Here is a 23,305-nt window from a genome sequence, read left to right as displayed (position 1 = left end):
CCCTGTTGGCACGGACACCCTCTCCTTACCGCACACCCACAGCAGGGCCGATCCTGGGCATCACAGTGCACTATGCCCAGGGAGGCAGCAAGCGGGCCGTGCCACTTGAGCTTCAGCACTCCCCCTCTGCCTCGGTTCGCATACTTCGAAGGCCAGTCCTGCAGAAAGTGACTGCTAATGGGAACGGCATTCCTGCTGTGGAAAAAGTACAGGAATGCCTGCCATTCCCATGCATTCCTGCAGGACCCGAGCTCTGGATGGCCCTATGTCATTGCAGAGCCTGTGATGCTTCCTGCTGTTCAACTGTGTTTCCAGAGCTACCCTGGACTTCACTTAAAGGGACATTGTCTATGAGGATAATGGCAAGTAGCTGTGGTATGTACTGTTTACTGAAGTAATGATTTTCAGCTTTACTCACTGTTGTTATAGACTAGAGACCAGTGCTGGCACAAGGTCATCTAGAGCCCAGGGCCAAAATGCCAAATAGTGCCCCCCTCCCCCCCAGACCCCAAGATGTATGAGCATTATGTATCAGCAGAAACCTCCTCTTTTAAAAAAATTGACCACTACTCTGCATGCTTAGCAGAAATCCTCTCGTTACACATATGCCCATCCCCAAAAATTCCCTCTTCCTAGCACAAATCCTCTCTCCCCCACTCCAAATTTTCCCTCCCAGCAAATATTCCCACTCCCCCCCCAACTCCCCCTCCTAGCACAAATGCCCCCCAAACATCCCTACTATCATAAACCCCCTTCCCCCCAAAAGAAATCTCCTCCTAGCACAAATCCCCTCCCCCCCCAAATTACTTTTTCTTACACAAATCCCCCATCCTAGCACAAATCCTCTTCCCTCATCTCCCCTCTCAACACAACTAACCCCCCCCCCCCCACCACCACCACCAATTCACCACTCCTAGCACACCTCCCCAAATTTCCCCTACTAGAGCAATTATTACCTTCTGCCCCCCCCCCCCCCAATTCCCCCACACAAATCCCCCCCCCTCAATCTCCTTGTGGTGCCCCTAAACCTCACATGATACCACATTGCCCAGGACAGCTTCCCCTCCTGCCCACCCCTTGCCCTAGCCCTGCTACAGACTTATATACACTATGCTGAGAGCGGGGACCCCTGACTGAACCAGAGAGACTTTGCTATAAGAAAAGTGCATGTTGTGCATCTTTTATAATCTAGAAGACTAAGGAATCTACTGTGAATGCAGAGCGGCGTCCTTACAGCAATCTTCATTCACATGTCAATGCAGCACTCTGCATAAGTTTGGGCCACCCTGCCTAAGAGGTCAAGATAATTAGTACTCTGTGGCCTCTCATGACTAGCCTGGACAGTCAGTGGAGACCACAAAGGTAGACAGGAAATCAATTTTGGGAGGAGCATGGAGCCCAGAGATGAGCTTTAAGTTTTTTTTGTGGACAGAACCTTTAGAGTAGCTACAAAATTGTATCCATTGTTTATGTGAATTAAAGTGGAACGTGTATGACCTGATTTATGCGGCTGTGAACAGTTGCTAGGGAAGTGTTTGAAAATTTAGAACAGATGATAAGTAATTAACAGGAGGCTCTTTGGTGTAAATAGAAACCAGGTGTCTTAGCATGATAAGAGTGTTTGATTAAAGAGAGAGACCACCCGCTTGTTCAGCAAATCTACGCAGAAGTTTAAAGACTCATTCCTATCTGTGGAACAGCATTTGTGTATCAGCTTTCACAGGTGAAAATTCCTTTGCTGTGGGTGCTGGATCAAAGCATATTTGCTGGAATAACCACATGAAACAGGCAATATCTGTAAAGTCTCCACATCTGTTCACTGGGAAATGTTGGACAGATATAACGTGAATACAGAAAATATCTCTACATAGGAAAAACAATCAGCAGACGTTTTACATTTAGTTACCAAAGATCTTTTTGTGACTGAAAGTTACTTTCAGAGAACTTTCAACTATTCATTTCATCTTTAATTTTTATTAGCTAAAAATGTAGTTCAAAATGTTCAAAGTTGGAATAGTATACTGGTTTGAATGTTTATTTTACTGAGGCCCCAATTGTCAACTGGCTCTTTTTCTGAGATGCCAACTGACAGCTTGTCATAGTTTTGGTAAACAGAGGACACTAAGATGTGACCTGATCAGGTGCTACCTGACCAACTGCAGTTGGTATGTAGCTCTTTCATCTAGCATATTTGCTTCGTGCCTTCTGCATTTTAATGAGAACACAGTGGGGTAGTTAAGGTGACATATGAAATAGACTGCAATTAAAGTGGTAGTGGTACTAGTGGTAAAGTGGTACTAAAGACGTAGAGGGTTTGGGTTGATCTCTGGAGAGCTTTAGTTGGGTTTGCCTCCGTCCCTGTAAGTTTAATGGGGGGTATGTTGGTGCCTCAAACCAAAGTTTGGGACTTTTAAGGGCAAGTGATGAATACAATTGTATTTTGTAGTGAAAATCCAAGCAAGCTAGCCTGGAAAAAGTTATTCATCCAAAATACAAAAAAAGTCACCCATTTTCACCACTGTCACGGAAATCCTTTTTCCAAAACTTCCCTTTCTTCTATGCACCTTGGGTCTATAACCCAACACTCGTGCACTATTATAACTGCCAGTTATAATTCTTGTTGGATATATTTTTCCATTCCCAAATAAATGTTATATATTTCTTTTTTATACAACTGTGTATTCATCACTTGCCCTTAAAAGTCCCACACTTTGGTTTGAGGCACCAACATACCCCCCATAAGTGGTACTAAAGACAAAATCAAAAAGGATATACATTATATGATACAGTATGCTGAACACGATGGGGGAGGAGATCCCAGCCTGAAGGGCTACTGCCCATCTGGGCAGTCCAGCTGTGTTTTTCTGCCACATATTAAGGTTCCAGCAATGCTAGCTGGGGGGGCCTACTGTACTGAACTTTGCTGGAGCTGACTGAGGGACTTATTTTGGGATATTGTCGATATTGTCTGGAGAATTCACCGGAGAGGTGTCTGGAAAATATTAGAAGGATACATCCAAAAATCCAAGGACAAATACAGACTGGTGAGTGAAATCACAGTGACTGTGTGCTGTCCCTCTTGAATCAGAGTCACTGTCAGGGAGGTGCTGGCCATAGTACAGATGAAGCTCCAAAGTGCACACAGATGTGCAGTCCTGCAGGTTCTCCTTTTGCTATGCATAACCATGTGCATATGTGCATGCGTCGGCACTCGTGCACCCACCACTGACACTGGTGCCAAACAAACTATTTAGGTGCAGCAGTTGTATTAGCTATTGCTTTCTGATCCTCAGCTCTTCCTGTGTTCCTGCCCTGACCTCGGCCTGTCGTTGGATTCTGCTCTGCCTCTTGCCCATCTACCTGCTTTAGTGTTGCATTCCCCTGCCTGCTGCCCAAGCCTGTACTTAACCATTTGTTGCTGACCTGGCTTGTCTGACTACGCTTCCTTTTTATTTATCTGCTCGGCTCCATATACTACTTATCCGGTCCTTACTAGTCATCTGCCTGCCATGTGTTACCAGTCTACCCTGCATCCGTGGCTAGTCACCTGCCAGCCAATTGACTGCCAGCCTGCTGTCTGCCAAGTCTGGGCTGCTACTTCTGCTGCCATCTAATCCATTCCTGGCGAGGCACCAGCTCCTCACAAATTGCAGTCTGCTGGACATACTACAGGCACTCATACTTCGCCATGCTCTTGTGTCCACTGTCTCATGACCAGTAGTTCCTGAACTTGAGCTGTAAAGAGATGCCTTCCTCTACACATCAGGTAAGTGACAGTATCAAACAGCCATGTCTGAGCCTGCAAGGGGGACCTCTCTTTTAGACGAGATCTGTCGGCACTTTGTGACCCTCATTCAAGCCTTCAAGACCCTAAGGATAAGTCTACCTGGAAGAACGTGTCCAGTTCTTAGCCACATCTGCAAGTCCTACCACAGCTGCCACTTCTTTCCCTGCTGCACAGACAGAGACTGCTACTGCCTCCATATTGATGATGCTTCCCCTGAACCCAGGATGGCCAGTCCGGAGAGTATTTCAGGGGACCGGAGTAAATTCGGTGCATTCCACAATGCATGTCAGTTCTACTTCACCCTGTACATTTTCCCTGAAATTCACTAATGTGGGATTTATCATTACTTTGCTTCAAGGCGAACCTCAGAAATGGTCTCACTGGATACTCAAAGAAAACAATGCACAACTATATACTATGTCATTCTTCTTGCTATGGCCCAGCTGTATGATGAACCGCAGTGAGCTGCTACCGCAGAGGCTATCTATCATGTGCTCCAGCAAGGCTGCAGAGTTACTGACTTCAGACACCAGAGCACAGACATTCATTAGAATGATGCAGTCCTGCACATCAATTTCGCCTTGGCCTCTCTGGGGGCTTAAAAGATTAACTAGCTCAATTCAGAGTACCAAACACCTTGGGGGCTCTGATCACTTTGGCCATCGAAACTGACTGTTGTATCAGTGAACACAGGTTGGAGAGATTTGCCCAGCATTCCCGACTTTGTGAATGATGCCCAAAATTCGGGCTACTGCTCACTCTGCTTCTGCCAGTTCTGCTCCTGCCAATTCTGCTCCTCCTGCAAATGAGACTCTGGAGCCCATGCAACTGGGGTTGATGCATTCTTCCCTGTCATCTGAAGAATGCCTACGTCGGCAGAACAACCTCTGCTTACACTGGGGAGAAGCTGGCCACTATGTACACATTTGTTCCGCAAAGCTTGCCAGTGGAACTCATCTAGCTATCCCAATCTAATTTCAGCTTCTGGGAGGATCAATTCCAGTCACCGCAATTATTGACTCTGGGGCATGTAGATGTTTCTTAGATTTGGCCTTCGCAGCACAGCAACGCTTTCCATTACTTCCAAAAACACACTTACTCTCACTGTACCTGTCAGATGGTTTCTTCATCAAATTAGGACTGGTATCTTAAATTAGGAAGTATCTCAAACACCTCCATTACTTGTTGTTACCCCCATTAAGCACATGGAACTGTTGAGTCTGGATGCTACCTTTTCTCCACCATTCCTTGTTTTTTTTTTTTTTTGGCCTATCGTGACTGCAGGAACATAATCCACAGATCGACTGGATTTCCAGAGAGTTGTCAAGTTCCCATCCACCTACTTTTAGGAGCATTTTCTGCCAGAGCCCCTGAACTCCTCAATAACTTTGTTATACATGGACTCTGATAGTGAGATATGCAGGATTGTGCCTGAGCCATATCATAAATATCTGGATGTATTCAGTAAACAGGGATCTGATACTCTCCCTCCACCCCGACCATATAATTGCCCAATTAAACTACTTCCAGGGGCCGAGATTCCTTGTCTCTGGTAGTGGAGGCAGCATCTGTATTGCAATAACACAAGTGACAGCATATGTATGCATGGTGTGATATCGTGGGTCCGTTCCTGCTGACGCAGTCCCACCCAGGATATAGTGTGTACAGGAGGAAGAGTCACGTCTGATGTCATCCGCGGCTATCTAGTGATCCACGGTGCACTTACGATAAATGCCTGGTTCGTAACATTTAGCAGAGAGCGCTATACATCTCGCTTTGATTTTACATACAGTATATGCTGCATACATCGTTGAGGATTTGCTACTCCAGACTGATACTGGTCGTATGTGGAATTCTGACCCACACAGCAATGCATGTTATGACCATCTTGTTCATTCAGGGGGTCATATTATTGAGGTGAGCGGCCACAATTGTATTTGGTAGAGGGATTGCACATTTTTTGGCACCTGGATGCAACTTAATACACTGCTCCTGATGCACCATATGGATTTCTTACCTCTGCTGGAAGCTTTTCTCCTGTTATACACTTTTAAGAAATGTACTGATTGTTTTATTGCGCTGCACTTCTTCTCAGGTCGGCTCACTCCAGCAAAGAACAATTATGATGGGGGGGATTGGAAGCGTCTTGCTATCAAAGCTGCCCTTGAAGAGTGGAGGTATCTGCTGGAAGGGGCAGCACATCCAATATTGTTCTACAACAATCACAAAAATTGTGAGTGCCTGAGGATTGCCAAACCTCTAAAGCCACGCCAATCTTGATGGGCTTGGTTCTTTCTACATCATCTACCGACCTGGATCAAAGAATGTCAAGCCGGATGCACTTTCTCGTATGTTCGATTATCCAAAGGAACCATCGATGCAGGATACTATCCTGTCTACAGATAATTTCCTGTTAGTACAAACAATCTCTTGTCTCAAATTGGGCAGGCCCCTGTGCATGTTCCCTGTCCTCCTGGGGTCACATTGGGGCCTAAGGAAGGATTGCTATGGTTGGAGAATAAAGTGTTAATTCCAAAATATTTGGCTGGCTGATTTGGGACTTTGACATGACCACCTCTTGGCAGGCCACTTCAGTGTCCACGAAACACTTCTAGCGCAACACATGTTCTGGTGGCTAGAGCTGGAGAGGAACTGTAAGGAATATGTGAATTCGTGTGAAAGTTGTACTTGGAGTAAGATCACTAGAAGCAGAGCCTGGGGTTTGGAGGATGATATCTATGGACTTCATAGTGGAGCTTCCTCCATCTGAAGGATGCACAGATATTTTTGTGGTGGTGGACTGACTGTCTAAAATGGCCCATTTTCTCTGAAGAACATGCTATGGATGCTGCTTGGGTTTTCCTTAAAGAAATTGTGAGACTTCTCAGTGTCCCTGTATATATTGTTTGATTTCAAGATTGTGGAGAGCCTTATGTGAGGTCTAAAAGATTGAACTGTTCTTGTCTTCTGCCTACCATCCACAAACCAATGGACAAACAGAGAGGAGCAACCAGACACTCGAGCAATACATTTGATGCTTTATTTCATTCGTTCATCCACCTGCCATATGTTACCAGTCTATCCTTCACCTGTGGGTAGTCACCAACCAGCCAATCGATTGCCAGCCTGCTGTCTGCCAAGTTTTGGGTCTGCTGCTCCTGCTGCCATCCTCTATATTGGCCATTGGAACCGTTCTTGGCGAATCAGCAGCTCCTCACCTGTGCGGTATGCTGGACACATTTCAGGCACTTGTACCCAAATTGACCCAAATCTGATAGAGGGTCACATAAAGGTAGGCTGGGTACACACTATACAATTTTCTTTAGATTTTTTTTTCCTTTAGACTTAAGCCTCGTACACACAATCAGATTATTGAACGATCTGTCGTCCGTTTTTTGTGGCATGCTAGTCTGATGTGGAAGGTGAAGAGGTTTTTTTCATACGAATTTTCCCGTACGACAGAATTCTACTTCAGAAGTGATGTCATGTGTTGGATTGTTTTGGATGTGTTCTTTTGTCTCTGAGCATGCCTAGTCTTGCTCTTAAGATTTTTTTCTGTCGAAAACTGTACTAATGAGACAAAAATCGGACGTTGTGTTGACGGATGATAAAAATTTTATAGCCTGCATATCAGGATTTTTTCGGCAGAAAAAATCTGAGTCGGCTGTCGAAAGCACCATACTAACAATCCGAAAATTGGCAGATCGGTCGTTGGATGAAATTTCCCTTCAGATTTTCTTATCATGTGTACGGGCCTTTGCCAAAACCATATAATATGAGGTCATACCTAAACACTTTAAAATTGTATGCAATCAGGCGGGCCCTTGCACTACATAATTGAAGGTAAATCTAATGGAAATCGACCAACAAAAGTTTTATAGTGTGTAGCCAACTCTGGTGAGTCATTATCTAATGGGCCATACACACTATAAGATTTTCTGAAGACTTTTTCCTTTAGACTTACCAAAACCATATAATATGAGGTCAAACCTAAACACTTTCAATTTGTATGCAATCTGGCAGGCCCTTGCACTACTTAGAAAAAGTAAATCTGAAGGAAATCTAACCACAAAAGTTGGATAGTGTGTATCCAGCTTAAAGCTGGATACACACTATCCAACTTTTGTGGTTAGATTTCCTTTAGATTTATGCCCCATACACACGTGCAGATTATCTGAAGACTTTTGTCTGCAGACTTACCTTTTCTATGTAGTGCAAGGGCCTGCGGGATTGCATACAAATTGAAAGTGTTTAGGTTTGACCTCATATTATATGGTTTTGGTAAGTCTGCAGACAAAAGTCTGCAGATAATCTGCACGTGTGTATGGGGCATTACCTTCAACTATGTAGTGCAAGGGCCTGCCTGATGCATACAAATGAAAAGTGTTTAGATTTGACCTCGTATTATATGGTTTTGGTAAATCTAAAGGAAAAAATCTAAAGACAATTGTATAGTGTGTATGGCCCATAAGGGGGAGTGTGCCACAACACAGTTTTGCAGCACTTCTGTTTGGTCAGCATGTGGACAGCGAAGAGTTAACTACAGTGTATGGTTGATACATGAATATTCAGAACATAAAAACGGTTACGGTTCTTGTCACTTGATTTCCTTATAGATTCCACACTGTATACTTGAAACAGTGTTTTGTATGATCATTGTCTTTTATTCTTGGATTTACTGTGCATTTTTTTTTTTTATATTCATTCAAATACTGTATATATATATATATATATTAAAAAATATACTTAAAACCACTTAAAATTCTTCACTGCACCCCATAGGTACATATATCGCAAAAATCGTGACAAAGAATATATCGATACAGTCCTACCCTAGTTTATGTCTGAGCCCCTTTATGTCTATAGTGGACTCGTTTGGACAGCACCAAAAAAGACTAATTACAGTATATTATCATGACTGTTTCTTGTTATGCCTGGTACACACGATGAGATTATCGGACGGATGATCATCCATTTTTTTTTTTTGCATGCTAATTTCACATCAAAAATGAAGTTACAAAAATTCTTATACGACAGAATAAAAATTCAGAAGTGATGTTATGTGTTGTAGTGTATTTGTATTGTATTATTGAATGACAACTATACTGATTAAATGAAAATCGTACAAGAAATATTTTCGTGCTTGTGCCATTGGATAATATCAGATGAACTGTCGTGATTGGCTCTCGAAAAGCTGTGCACTAACGTTTAGAAAGCGGTATTTTTCGTACGGTTTTCTGATTGTGTGTACGGGCCATAGGTATCTAGAATGGTATCCAATTTTTACCTACATAGTATGTATTAAAAATAAACTAATCATAAAAAAACGCAGTCCATTGGTACTATTCTTTTATGTTTTAGATATAAACTTGTTGTCCAGTATTTGGTTGATCCCTTCACTGCAGAGAAAAACAGGGATCCTAATTCTTGCTATTTACATATTCACTAGAACATTTATTGTAAATGGGGGACAAACTGATCCTCCTACATGGTACTCTAAGTGTTTTTAAAGCCCAAGTGAACCCTCAGTTTAAATCAACTAAATTCATTTACTTTGTATTTTGGTCAGTTAACCTCAGGCAGAAAGGCCCACATGTGACTTAGGCTCCATGTACACGGGACGTTGTTAAAAGTCCCTTTGAATGCTGGAATTTTTAGGACGTTTGAAACGTCCGTTTCGGTCACGTTTGTACCCGCGTTTAGCGGGCGTTTAGCAGCGTTTGCGGGCGTTTGCGTTTAGAAGCGTTCCTGGAGGTCAAAAAAATTATTCCCCTTTAAAATGGAAAAACGCGAACGCTAAATGCGGGTCATCGCGTTCAGACGCGTTCGGACGCATTTGTGCGTTTGAAACGCCGGTAAACACACGTTCGAACGCAAATAATTGCGTTCTAAAAACAGTCCCTGAACGCAACTGCCTGCAAATGACTGTAAACGACCTGATGTACATGGACAGATAAGATAAAATGTAGATGGGTTCAGGGGCTTCTGAAAAAAAGCCCAACTGCTCCTAAACGGCCATTTCCAGCGTCCCGTGTACATGGAGCCTTACTCTTTAATATAACATATCAATTAGCAACAGCAAGGAACATACCCAAGGCATTATACAGACATATGGAGTATCCCATGAACTACAGGCCTAACTGACTTTGTATATCTGAAGCCCTGGGAATGGGCTTTCTTTGACCAGATTGTAAAAGGTGCTCATATAGAGATTAATGCCTCGTACACACGCACCGATTGTCGGCCGAACGATCGGCCGTCTTTTGTCCAGTGTTGTTGTGTTGGTTGAAATGTGCTCTAGACTGCACACTAATTTTGTCGGCCAACAACAACCAACTGCAGAAGTGATGTCATGTTCTGGTCTACTTTTCGTGTGTTTTTTCTTCTCTGAGCATGCCCAGTCTTGCTCATCTGACTTTTGTCGGCCGAAATCTGTACTGACTGACGAACAATCGGCCGTTCTGGTGACGGCCAACAAAAATTTTATAGCATGCACACCAGATTTTGTTCGGCCGAAAAGTCGCAGTCGGTTGTCGGAAGCATCATACTAACAAGCCGACAATCGGCCGATCGGACGTTGGCCGAAAATTTACGGCCAACAATCGGTGCGTGTGTACGGGCCTTTACAAAGACACCGTCTGTGTCCAGTAGTTTGTTGAACATTTTCAGCAGGTGATCAAAAAGAACCTGACTTGGCACTCAGAATAAAAGTAAGGACATCCATGAAACTAGCAGGGGATAGTACAAACCCATATAAGCAACCAACATGCTGGCCCCACCAGGATTAATGTCTTACAAGAGCTGGAGACCAGGACTGGTATAAATACCTTCAGAATGTACAATATGGAAAAGCAAGATACTGACTGCTAAAAATCCATTCCCTTCCAGCGATGATTTGCAGTTGGGAACCCAACCCAATAAACGGTGAAAGAGAATGTCAAATGTGGACCACTTTGGTTGGGATATCTAGTCCTGATTGCTTCCACCTGCAACCTGAACTGTTTAAGATCCAGTGGGAGTTCAGCTGCTCCCCCTGACTTGAAGATGAAATGGCATGGTATAATTCTCCATCTTTACCATGGAAAAACTTGAGTCCTCCAGCAGGTAAAACTGACTGTTCAAAGTTCTTCTTGTGTGAAACAGGGTCCATTTCACCTTATTGGATTCCTATATTCTTACCCTTGGTAATCATAAGGCAGACTTGGGAATGTGCTGATAGCATAAAGCACAATATCATTATGGGTTACTCCTTATCAATCAAAGAGCATTATCCTCACATACCCGTTAAATCTGTAACAAGAGGTCTTTTTAGAGGACAATAATAGTTTCTGAGCGTTTCCATTTTCCTGGCAATGACAGCACCCTGAACCCCTTTAGAAGGGGTTGTAAACCTTGTAAACCTTTACGTTAACCCACTAAAGTGACTAGTCTCAGGTGATACACGAAGATGAAACAAATCCTCCTACATAGGTTGTACCTGGTTATCTGCAGCTATCTCTTCTCTACAACCTTCCAAAGCACACATATTAAAGTCTATTTCTCAACTCCAGAAGGCAGTGATCTGATGTCATACGCTGCACAGCATAGAGAGGAGAGTTGAGTGTAATCTGACAGCTGAGTGAAGGGGATGGACACACCCTCCTCTATACATCTCATAGGAAAGCATGCACAGCTGAGGCTGTCAGTCATTTTTTGTGGAGGAGTGTATCTCCTGGGATTGCTTGGTGTCCAATTAGACTATCTGAAGTAGTGCATTGCATGCAGATAGCAAAGGGAGGAGAGATCAGAGAGTAACCACACTAGGTGCCAGGGCTGGAGTGGGACTCATTTTCAGCCCTGGAGTTTCATGACTTAGACCGGCCCACTTTAGTTCATGACTGACTATATTAAAATAATGTAATTAAAACCTCAGAATATAAGTTTGCAAAGGCGCACTGTTCTCTATTCTCTACAGCCTTGTAATTCATTGTATTTTTCAAAAAATATTTACAATTCAGTGCAAATTCAGTAGCCTAATGCCCCGTACACACGTGCAGATTATCTGCAGACTTTTGTCTACAGACTTACCTTTTCTATGTAGTGCAAGGGCCTGCCGGATTGCATACAAATTTAAAGTGTTTAGGTTTGACCTCATATTATATGGTTTTGGTAAGTCTGCAGACAAAAGTCTGCAGATAATCTGCACGTGTGTACGGGCATAAGGCCTCTTTCACACGGCCGCTCCGGTTTTTTTGTCCGCTGTGGCACTTTTTTTTTTTTATGGACACGGATGACACTTGTGTCATCCGGTCCGTATGTCTGCATATCATCCTATCCGTTTGCGGATGATATACGGACATAATGCATGTCTATGGGGTACAGGGGGAGATGGTTAGAGGCTGTGGACATGGTACAGGGAGAGATGGTTAGAGGCTGCGGGCACGGTACAAGGGGAGATGGTTAGAGGCTGTGGGCACGGTACAGGGAGAGATGGTCAGAGGCTGTGGGCACGGTACAAGGGGAGATGGTTAGAGGCTGTGGGCATGGTACAAGGGGAGATGGTTAGAGGCTGTGGGCACGGTACAGGGAGAGATGGTCAGAGGCTGTGGGCACGGTACAAGGGGAGATGGTCAGAGGCTGTGGGCACGGTACAAGGGGAGATGGTTAGAGGCTGTGGGCATGGTACAAGGGGAGATGGTCAGAGGCTGTGGGCACGGTACAGGGAGAGATGGTCAGAGGCTGTGGGCACGGTAAAAGGGGAGATGGTCAGAGGCTGTGGGCACGGTACAAGGGGAGATGGTCAGAGGCTGTGGGCACGGTACAAGAGGAGATGGTCAGAGGCTGTGGGCACGGTACAAGGAGAGATGGTTAGAGGCTGTGGGCACGGTACAAGGGGAGATGGTCAGAGGCTGTGGGCACGGTACAAGGGGAGATGGTCAGAGGCTGTGGGCACGGTACAAGGAGAGATGGTTAGAGGCTGCGGGCATGGTACAAGGGGAGATGGTCAGAGGCTGTGGGCACGGTACAAGGGGAGATGGTCAGAGGCTGTGGGCACGGTACAAGGAGAGATGGTTAGAGGCTGTGGGCACGGTACAAGGGGAGATGGTTAGAGGCTGTGGGCACGGTACAAGGGGAGATGGTTAGAGGCTGTGGGCATGGTACAAGCGGAGATCGTCAGAGGCTGTGGGCACGGTACAGGGAGAGATGGTCAGAGGCTGTGGGCACGGTACAAGGAGAGATGGTTAGAGGCTGTGGGCACGGTACAAGGGGAGATGGTTAGAGGCTGTGGGCATGGTACAAGGGGAGATGGTTAGAGGCTGTGGGCATGGTACAAGGGGAGATGGTCAGAGGCTGTGGGCACGGTACAGGGAGAGATGGTCAGAGGCTGTGGGCACGGTACAAGGGGAGATGGTCAGAGGCTGTGGGCATGGTACAGGGAGAGATGGTCAGAGGCTGTGGGCATGGTACAGGGAGAGATGGTCAGAGGCTGTGGGCATGGTACAGGGAGAGATGGTTAGAGGCTGTGGGCACGGTACAAGGGGAGATGGTCAGAGGCTGTGGGCATGGTACAGGGAGAGATGGTTAGAGGCTGTGGAGGGGTCTTACCTGGCCGTGATGAGAGGCGAGCGCCACTGCTGGGCCACTGCAGTTTTTTTTTTTCGATTTAAAAATCGCCCCCCCAGCGTCATTAGGTCACTGCTGGCAGAGGAGGCGGGACAGATTACTTAGCTGAGACAGGAGGCGGGGCGAAGGCGGGACGAAGTGCTTAGCTGGGAGGAGGTGGGAGGGAGAGTAGACATCCTCGGGTCTGAGAGGAGGCGGGGCGGAAGCGGGACGAACTGCTTAGCTAGGAGGAGGCGGGACGGAGGTCGAGCATAATTGTAATAATGCAGAGCTTGCTGATTACATTTTTTCTCTACCTCCGTCCCGTCTCCTCCCAGCTAAGCAGTTTGTCCCGCCTCAGCCCCGCCTCCTCTCAGACCCGAGGATGTATTCTATCCGTGCCGCCTCCTCTCTGCTAAGCAACCAGTCCTGCCTCCTCTCTGTCAGCTGTGTTCTAAATTTTAGAACACCGGTGTTACCGGCCCTCAACCCGACCAGCCCACCGGGAATTCTCCCGATTGGCCAATCCGGGCCTGCTAGGTGCTGTGGATTGAGGCAAGTACACAATATAGAGGGATATTCTTTGTTCATTTTTCGTGGGCTTACAACCACCTTGAAGCCAACAAAGTCATTATGCTAAAGACATAAATAGATGTGAGACTTCAATTAGACTTTTTTGTAACAGTCTATTATCAACATTTGGTTTGCTTTAAAATCCATCCTAAAGCAATAAGAAAACCCTAAAGTAAATATTAAATATATTGCAGTTTACCATTTTAATGTAATGACTGCATTCATGTTCTTTTTTAGACTTTCTCTCTTCAATTTTCATCTGGTGATCCAGGCAGAAAGTCTGTTGTTTTTAAAAAGCTAAAGCTCTCCAGCACAATGTATCAGTTTATATGAGACAAACCATTTGACACTATCAGGGGTGGTTAAAATAATCAGCTTTTATTGTTCATACCTTTATCCCAAGAGGAAAATGCTATTTGCTGTAACTGAATATAAAATGTAAGCTGGAATTTGGCTTTATCCACTTCTGGACCAGAAGATTTCCCCCCTTAATGACCAGGCCATATTTTGCAGTTCGGCACTGCGTTACTTTAACGGACAATTGCGCGGTCGCAATGTCCTTTTTTCCCCAGAAATAGAGCTTTCTTTTGGTGGTATTTGATCACCTGTGTGATTTTTATTTTTTTTGCGCTATAAACAAAAAAAGAGCAACAATTCTGAAAAAAAGAAAAACAATATTTTTCACTTTCTGCTATATAACATTCTCAAAAAAAATAATTAAAAATCAAAATTTTTTAACATTTTAGGCCAATTTGTTTTCTGCTACATATTTTTGGTAAAAAAAACATTGCAATAAGCGTATTTTGATTGGTTTGCGCAAAAATAGAATTTTTGTAAGAACTTGCCGTAAAATTATTTTCTCTGAGTCCTCTGACAGTCGCCGCCCACTCCTTCATTCTGCACGTCTGAGTATTGGCCTTCTCCGCAGGAGTAAGCTAGACAGAAGATTTTGTTAGAAAAATCACAAAACCTTGTATAGACACACCTACAGGGGCTGTCCTGGTCAATACCCCCAGCTAGCCTCATTCCCAATTCAGTTTGGTAGCAAGCAGTACAGAGATCCATGAACCCCAAAAGAGGGGCGGCGACTGTCAGAGGACTCAGAGAAAATCATTTTACGGTAAGTTCTTAAAAAAATTATATTTTCTCTTACGTCCTCTGACAGTCGCAGCCCACTCATTCATTCTGCATGTCTGGGACGTCCCAAAGCAGTGTAGATGTGAGGGGTGGGAAGACGCAACCGTCAAAGAGGCAAGGCAGCACCCAGGTCAGAGAAAAGAATCTTTTCTGAGCCAGAAAAAAGCAAAAAACTGGGTAACAAAAAAAGCTCAACCGGACCAAACCCAGGAAAACAAACAAGAAAGAAACCCCAACAGGAGGAGACAGGCAAAAACTACCCTGTCTCCCCTAAGGCCCTGCCGCACTCAAAACTTTGCGGCCAAAAGAGGCATCCGCCGATGCCAACACATCAAGTTTGTGAAACTTTGTAAAGGTATGAACGGACGACCAGGTCGCAGCTTTGCACACCTGAGTCACCGACGCCTAATGGCGGAAGGCCCAAGACGCACTAATCGCTCTGGTAGAGTGCACTGTGACAGGGAAAGGCGGAACCTGATCCCTAATCGAATAGGCCTGCACAATCATCTGTCTGATCCATTTTGAAATGGTCGCCGCAGATGCAGCCGTACCCCTCCGGGGTTCCCTTGGGAAGGGCAAAAAGACATCCGACTTCCTGAAGGATTCTGTAGACGACAGGTAGACCCTGATCGCCGGGACCACATCCAAGGAATGCAAGGCAAACTCCCTAGGATGCTTAGGCTTCGCACACAGCGAAGGCAACACAATGTCCTCATTGAGGTGGAAGTCTGAAACCACCTTCAGAAGGAAGGACTGATGAGGTTGCAAAACCCCCTTATCCCTATGAACAACCAGATAGGGGGAGCGGCAAGACAGGGCCGCCAACTCCGACACTCTGCGAGCAGACGTGATCACCACCAGAAAGGCAACCTTCCGTGACAGCACAGGCAGAGGAATCTCTCGGATGTTCTCAAAAGGAGGATGTTGTAAAATGGACAAAACCAGATTCAGGTCCCAAGAGGGCAAGGGTGCCTTCCTTGGAGGAGCCAGATGACGCACCCCTTGAAGTAAGGTGCGGATCAAGGAATTTGACGCCAAGGGGCGCTGAAACAGAATGGCCAGCACAGACAGCTGGCCCTTAATCCTGGTCAGCACAAGTTGCTGATCCACACCGGTTTGCAGGAAAGCCAACACCCTCGCCACCGAAAAGGAGCGGGGATGGAACCCCTGCAATTCACACCAGGCGAAATACACCTTCCAGGTACGGTAATAAATCTTACCAGAGGAGGCCTTCCTAGCCTTGAACAAGGTAGGAATGACTGCCGACGAGAGACCTCTGTCTCTCAAGACTTGGCTTTCAACAGCCACGCTGTCAAAGCCAGCGACTGTAAAGCAGGATGGAAGATTGGCCCTTGAGACAGAAGATCGTTTCGTAGCGGAAGCCACCAGGGAGGCTCGAAGACCATTTGCATGATGTCCACGTACCAAGACCGACGCGGCCAGTCTGGGGCCACCAGAATCACCAACCTCCGTTCCGAGGCCAACCTGCGGAGGAACCTGGACAACAATTGAATCGGGGGAAATGCATAAATCTGTCGATATCGATGCCAAGGCACCACCAACGCGTCCAAGGCGTCCGCCAGAGGGTCGCACGTTTGAGCCACGAACCTTTTCACCTTTTTGTTGAGACGAGATTCAAATATATACACATCCGAGGATCCCCACTGTTAGTATTTAGGACCCCTGGTCCCAAATGGTAGTCCCGGACCACCTATGGCTCCTTTGCTCGTATTGTGTCTGGCAGGCCTGGGAGGCTGGTTTCTGGAAATAACACAGACGGAGACAGATGTATAGTGAAACCAAGCTCTCAGTTTATTATAGGCTCGTTGCGGCTTATATAGTAAAGAAAAAGGCATATAATCATAGGTATAGGGCACTTGTTACGTTCTTATTGGTTAAACAGCTTCAGGAGACAAAAGGTCACCTTGGGGAGTAATACCATATAAGACATATCTCGCGTGTGACTAGAATCACCTGACACAGCCTTATCGCGAACTGCAGAAACTTTCCATGGTACGTAGGCACTTTTCATATCTTGTGTAACTAAGGTCACATACACACACAAACACACAGCTTATAAGACATTAATGCATACAAAATGGGGTAGAGACATACAAAATGGAGGACACATAGAATTTGATATCTCCCCATCTCCCACAATCCCCTCTTAAAATCATTAACCCCTTAATTGATTTTCCCTTGTCACCCTGTATATCATTGGAATATATAATTCTTAGGGATATTATCAGGAGTCCTAAACCTCCTAGGAATATAGTACCACGATTGGCAGATTAATTTTCTATATCCCTGCTGCTTGAAAGACCAGATCATATATCATCCTTTAAACAATAAGGTTCTTTTTTTCTTTCTGTTTATACCTCTTAATGTACTCAGTATATTCTTTAGGGTTATTAGTCGAGGGGGTCTGGTAGCCTGGGACTTGGTGGGATAGCATAGAGACATTTTTCACCTTTGGTCGGGAAACTCTAGCAATAATACACATTACGAGTTTGAAGCATGCATATAGGAATAATAAAAAAAGCAAAACCATTACAACAGTCATAGCGATATTTTTCAACCATGAGGATATTCCTCCAAATTCAAAATTCCCACTACCAAAAGGACTCCATGTCTTAGCAATATTCCTAGCTTCCTGTTGCAACTTGTCTACTTCTTTCCGGTGCTGTGCAATAATATCATAATAATCGGGTATCTCAACAGATGTATTGTGTATCCATGTGCAACATTCATAATCCTCCGTAACTTCACATAACCCAGTAAGAGCAGCACTCATGCTTTCTATGGCTAGGTCATGGAGCTCAAGTTGTTTCTTAATTGCCCTCACTTCTATATTTAATTTGGTAATGTCCCCTGAGTTCTTATCTAGGATGTCATCGAGAATTTTAGAGTAATTATTCAACCTTTTCATCATGTCTATTCCCCATCCGGTCCATGAGGGGAACCAGGCCCATACCATATCCTTCTCAAGGAATAATTCCCTTTTATTGCGGTGTTTGAGGGGGTACCTAGGATACATACTAGCTTCGAGGAGATGTCCTCCTTCGTTGTCTCCCACTACACCCATGATGGGAACTAGGGATGCGAGGTAACACCACCCTTGGGGTTCAATGGGGATCCAAGGGTGACAAATCTTTCCACAACAAATATAAGTACTGTTTCCCAAAGCCAGGGGACGTTTGTGAAGTAGTGCCATTAATTGATCATCATAACTGGACCAAGCTAAATTTGACAACAACTGTCCTACTGGGGAAGAGGAAGTAGAACTGGAGTTAAGAAAGTTCATTAGAGTGGCGTTTAGGGCTGGTTCTGAGGTGTGCCAGAAGGAGCTGTCCATCGAGGTCATTGAGAAATTAATCTTAGTTTGCCGGCACACTTCAGCTCCCTTGGTGGAGTTTCCCAACCTAAAACACCAGTCTGGGGAATGACTCCTACCAATAATTTGGAAAGTGAGGGTATCATTTGAGAGTGTTCTCGTGACATTGGTGAGGACAACAGGAGGTGTACCATTTAGGAAAGGGGTGAAGTTTAAAGGTATCGCTATTAGGGGGATTCTAGCGGTGCTAGGATGGAGTTTACTACATATCCAACATTTTTCATATCCGGACTTCTGGGCATATGCATATTTAAATTGCAACAATGACATTTTATCTGTAAGACTTTTTGAGCTTTCATCTCTCTTTTGTCTGTTATGTGCATTACTCTGTGTTGGGGTGTTGGAAGCTCTGCAAATGGCCTGTAGCCCTACCAGGTCTTCTGAATGATAAATACAGCTAGTGGTAACCCATACTACAGAGAAGACTGAAAATGATACGAGTCCTATAAGTAGCCAAAGTTTTCCAGAATCTGGTGCTATCAGGAATGTCATTTTTCTACAGGGTCAGGGCCGCCTGCCTCTGAAAAACCCCCTTTTCTTGACTATCCTGTTCGAGGTCAGAGTCGTCCACTCCCGTTAGTACCTCTCTTGCTTCTGGACCTTCCTGTTCAAGGTCAGGGCCGTCCGCCCCCGTTAGTACCTCTCTTGGGTCTGGATCTGGACTTGCTTCTGGGGGTGGAGCCTCCTTCACCAATTTCACTCGAGTAGCATGGATCCAGGCTTGTTGGTTCTCCACAAGGACAGCGATTCTGGTCACTGCGACTACCTTTGTCTTTTGGTCCAAAACGAAATCCGGCCTTGGTCTTGTGATGCTACTTCATCTCCTTCCTTCAAGTGATGGGTTGATACCTGTGAAAAGAAAAGAAAGGTGCGAGCAACTTTTCCGTTCCACTTGATTCAAAATTCCAATTTACTTTTTCTCAACTCGTCTTTGATTGTCCTATTTATCCTTTCCACTGTACCTGAATTCTGGGCAATGCAAATAGGAGCACTATTACGGGGTATACACGGTTTCCCCTCTTTGCAAATCAATCCTGTTTCAGGATTCCTTTGCAAAACAGGATAACACCAGTCCTCCAATTCCTCAGCAGTGGCTGAGGCCTGTAGATCTGTGATCAACTGGGCATCATCGGGGAGGATGTGGGTTAGGACAGGCATTTGTTTTAGGGCTCCTAAAGGTAACTGTTGTGCGGCTGCTTTTGCTATTTTGTCTGCTAGTGCGTTGCCCTTGGAGATGTCATCAGTACCTCTGGTATGTGCCCTACAGTGAATGATAGCTAACTCTGAGGGTAACAACATAGCCTGAAGAAGGTTGGTGATGAGCTCTTTCATCGTGTCTGCACGGGGTGAAGTGACACTTTCAATTGTTTCTAGGCAGTCATGTGGTTCTTGGCCCATATCATCTGCTGAATCCATCTACTATTGACTAAAAGGAACTCTTATTTCTTCCCTGCTTTGGGCCTATATGTAAAAACCTATTTCTAGATGTTCATGTTTGGCCTTATGTGTTTGTTTGTGTTGTTCCTAATACAGGTGATGCACCTAGCAACATATGCTTTCACTAATTTAGGCCTGTAAATGCAAAAAAAAACTTCAGTAATACTTCATATGTTCTTTCCCACCCCCTGTGTCCTATTCCATCATACTAGGCAATAGACAGTGGGGCGCTAGCTGCGGGGATACAAGATCTCCCCTTCTTTTAGAAAAAGGCCACTCTCAACTTTTTCTAAACCATCACCTAATTCCTTAAACCTGTTCTGTAGCATGCGTTTGTAGCTCTAATAATGTGTGATCTTTTGGCCTGACTTTCAGCTCTACAACCAGGAACCATCTACAAAAACATCCTCTTCTCCCTCTATGGCTGTCTAGATATATTATGTCTATACAATCATGTTGTTGTGTAACACACCCTTTAATCCCAGTAACCCATTTAAAACTGGGGCCTACCTAGGGCAAAAGATGTGGCCATCCCTATTACCATCTCACAAGATGCTATGTTTGGAGTCACCTCAGGCATGCCTTAGACCTGGACTGCGACCATCTTTGGACAAAAACTATAGGGCAAAATCCATCACCATACTCCTGGGCAAGTACACCTGTCATGGTCTTACAATTGTCCCTTGCATAAACACAAAACATTTTTCCATAATTTGGGAGGCCCAGTGCAGGCGCTACAACCATAGCATTTTTCAGATACATAAACGCATTCAACATTACTTGTGACATTTCTGGACCTGTGGCTTGTCTCAAAATGTTGTCATAAAATAGGAGCAGTCGGATCCATTGCAATCAATGATCCTGGTTTTGTGGGCGGGCAAGACCCACTGTGGGCTGGCAAGACCCACGTGACTGACTCTCCTTTTCCCCCTCTGTGAGAACAAAACCAAGGTAAACAACACTTTCCTGACACCATTGTCATTATTCCTGTGACACTTTGTGTCCACATACATGTACATTTCTCAATGAACTCACTCGCTCTGACTGGCCTCCACAGAGTGACTACATATGTTATCCACATATTGTAGCGGGACTGACTCATGAGCAGGTGTCCATCCCCTCTTGCGTGGTCTGGAGAACTATAGAGCAGACAACTAAAACTGTCTATTTAGCCCTGAGGCATTTCTACACCAGGTCAGTTACCTGGACTGATTATCAAAACAAGAAACAAAGATGGCTGTGTCTCCTCGTCCACTAGGACGGTAAAAAAAACATTACTTCAACCAATCACTGTAAAGTGGGTAGCATCGGATGGTATGGCTATCAGTAGAGATGGCACATCAGATACCACTTGCATATTACATACTTCAGTCAGATAAAACTAAAACTTTTTGGCTCTGTGCCAATCTTACTAAAAAAAACTTTTTTATTTTTTTTTTTTTTCTTCTGCCAATCTAACAAAAACCTGTCCAGAGGTTCCCCTCCCTCAATAGAGGACTCCCCTAAAATATCACCCAAAAACTGAAATCAGATAAAAAGTTAATCTGATTTGAAACTTTTGGCTCGGTGCCAATAGGGTCCAATGGTCACACTAATTGCGGTAACCCTTTCTGTCCCAAAATAAATTTCATAACTTATAACAGGAATGAAAATATTTAAGTTTGAACCCTTTCTTGGCAAGTAGCCAATTTTCAAAATTTTGCACCAGAGCTCCCTTTTACATTTAGGGACACAAGGGACCCATTTGTAAAATGTAATTTCTCATTATCTATAATTCTATAAAAAATAACCTCAAAATATCTTGCCGACTACGGCGAACTATGTTTTGCCTGATAAAAACTGTATTTGTTCACTATTATTACTCTTCCCAGAGGTTCCTATGCTTTATGCACAAATGTATAAATGGCAAAACTCCAAAAATTCCATAAAAAGATAATTGCATATGTTTGGCAATGCTGGTGGCCGTGAGAAAACCAGGTGCTGCTGTACTGTCTAATGTTTGCCTGACTCCATACATTTTTAAACCTTGATTAAATCTCCAGGACAGTTTCACCTTCTGCTTACAAGCAATTGGACTTTACTCTTAAAAGCCCTAGTTAACTCTTTATTATTCTTATTACTTTTCAGCCTTCTAGTCTTTTCAACTGTTTTATTATTCTACAAGGGGGCATAGGTTAACCATTTTTCATCTCCCCTTATCCCATTGTGGATTACCCGGGAAATATGGGAAAGCTTGTCTATCTTCTAAGCATAATCCTTTAATCATAATACACTTAAAATCTTCAGTATAACTCACATATACAATATACATTAATTCTTAACACTTTAACTTTAGGTAGACAGTTCTTCTACCTTAATTTACTTCCAGGAATATTACTCACCAAATATTCCCGGCCATTTACATAACAAGACAATAAACAAATACCAATATTCTCTCACTCAATAGGACATGTCTCTATGATTTACACATTCACATAATCACTTGTTACCATGGTAACCTTTTATGGTTTCAAAACCCTCCTTCAAGCCACTGATGTATATAAATTAAACCCATATACTTTTGGACTCGGGTGTCCCTTTTAGGACAAAGAGAAAAAAAAAAAAAAACCCTTTCCGAGTCTTGACCAATACCTCCCGGGTACAGTGGCTATCAAGAAAGTTTTCCTACCATTATAGACAAACAATACAAATTATCTTATACTTCTATGCGACAGAGAAGGAAAGCTTAAAGATTTTTCAGACACAATACGAGCAAATTGCTAACACTTCTTAAGTCTCCCTGAGACTAGCAAATTTCTAACACTTCTTAAGTCTCCCTGAGACTAAATATTTCCCTGAAATATTTCAATTATAGGTATGTTGCGTGTGTTCCCGGAACACACCAACCCCTGTGGTTCAATTGGATATGAGTCTAGCCAGTGTCCCCCCCGGAGCCGCACTACAATCGGTTACATAGAAAGGAGTTTTCTACTTACCGGGTGAGTGTGGGTGTCCGCGGAGAGTGACTCTCATATCCCGGCATACGAGCCCCCAGCTGTTAGTATTTAGGACCCCTGGTCCCAAATGGTAGTCCCGGACCACCTATGGCTCCTTTGCTCGTATTGTGTCTGGCAGGCCTGGGAGGCTGGTTTCTGGAAATAACACAGACGGAGACAGATGTATAGTGAAACCAAGCTCTCAGTTTATTATAGGCTCGTTGCGGCTTATATAGTAAAGAAAAAGGCATATAATCATAGGTATAGGGCACTTGTTACGTTCTTATTGGTTAAACAGCTTCAGGAGACAAAAGGTCACCTTGGGGAGTAATACCATATAAGACATATCTCGCGTGTGACTAGAATCACCTGACACAGCCTTATCGCGAACTGCAGAAACTTTCCATGGTACGTAGGCAC

The sequence above is a fragment of the Pelophylax lessonae genome, assembly GCF_965119305.1.
Source record: "Pelophylax lessonae genome assembly, chromosome: 1".
Classification (NCBI taxonomy): domain Eukaryota; kingdom Metazoa; phylum Chordata; class Amphibia; order Anura; family Ranidae; genus Pelophylax; species Pelophylax lessonae.
Note: the sequence above shows the minus strand (reverse complement) of the source record.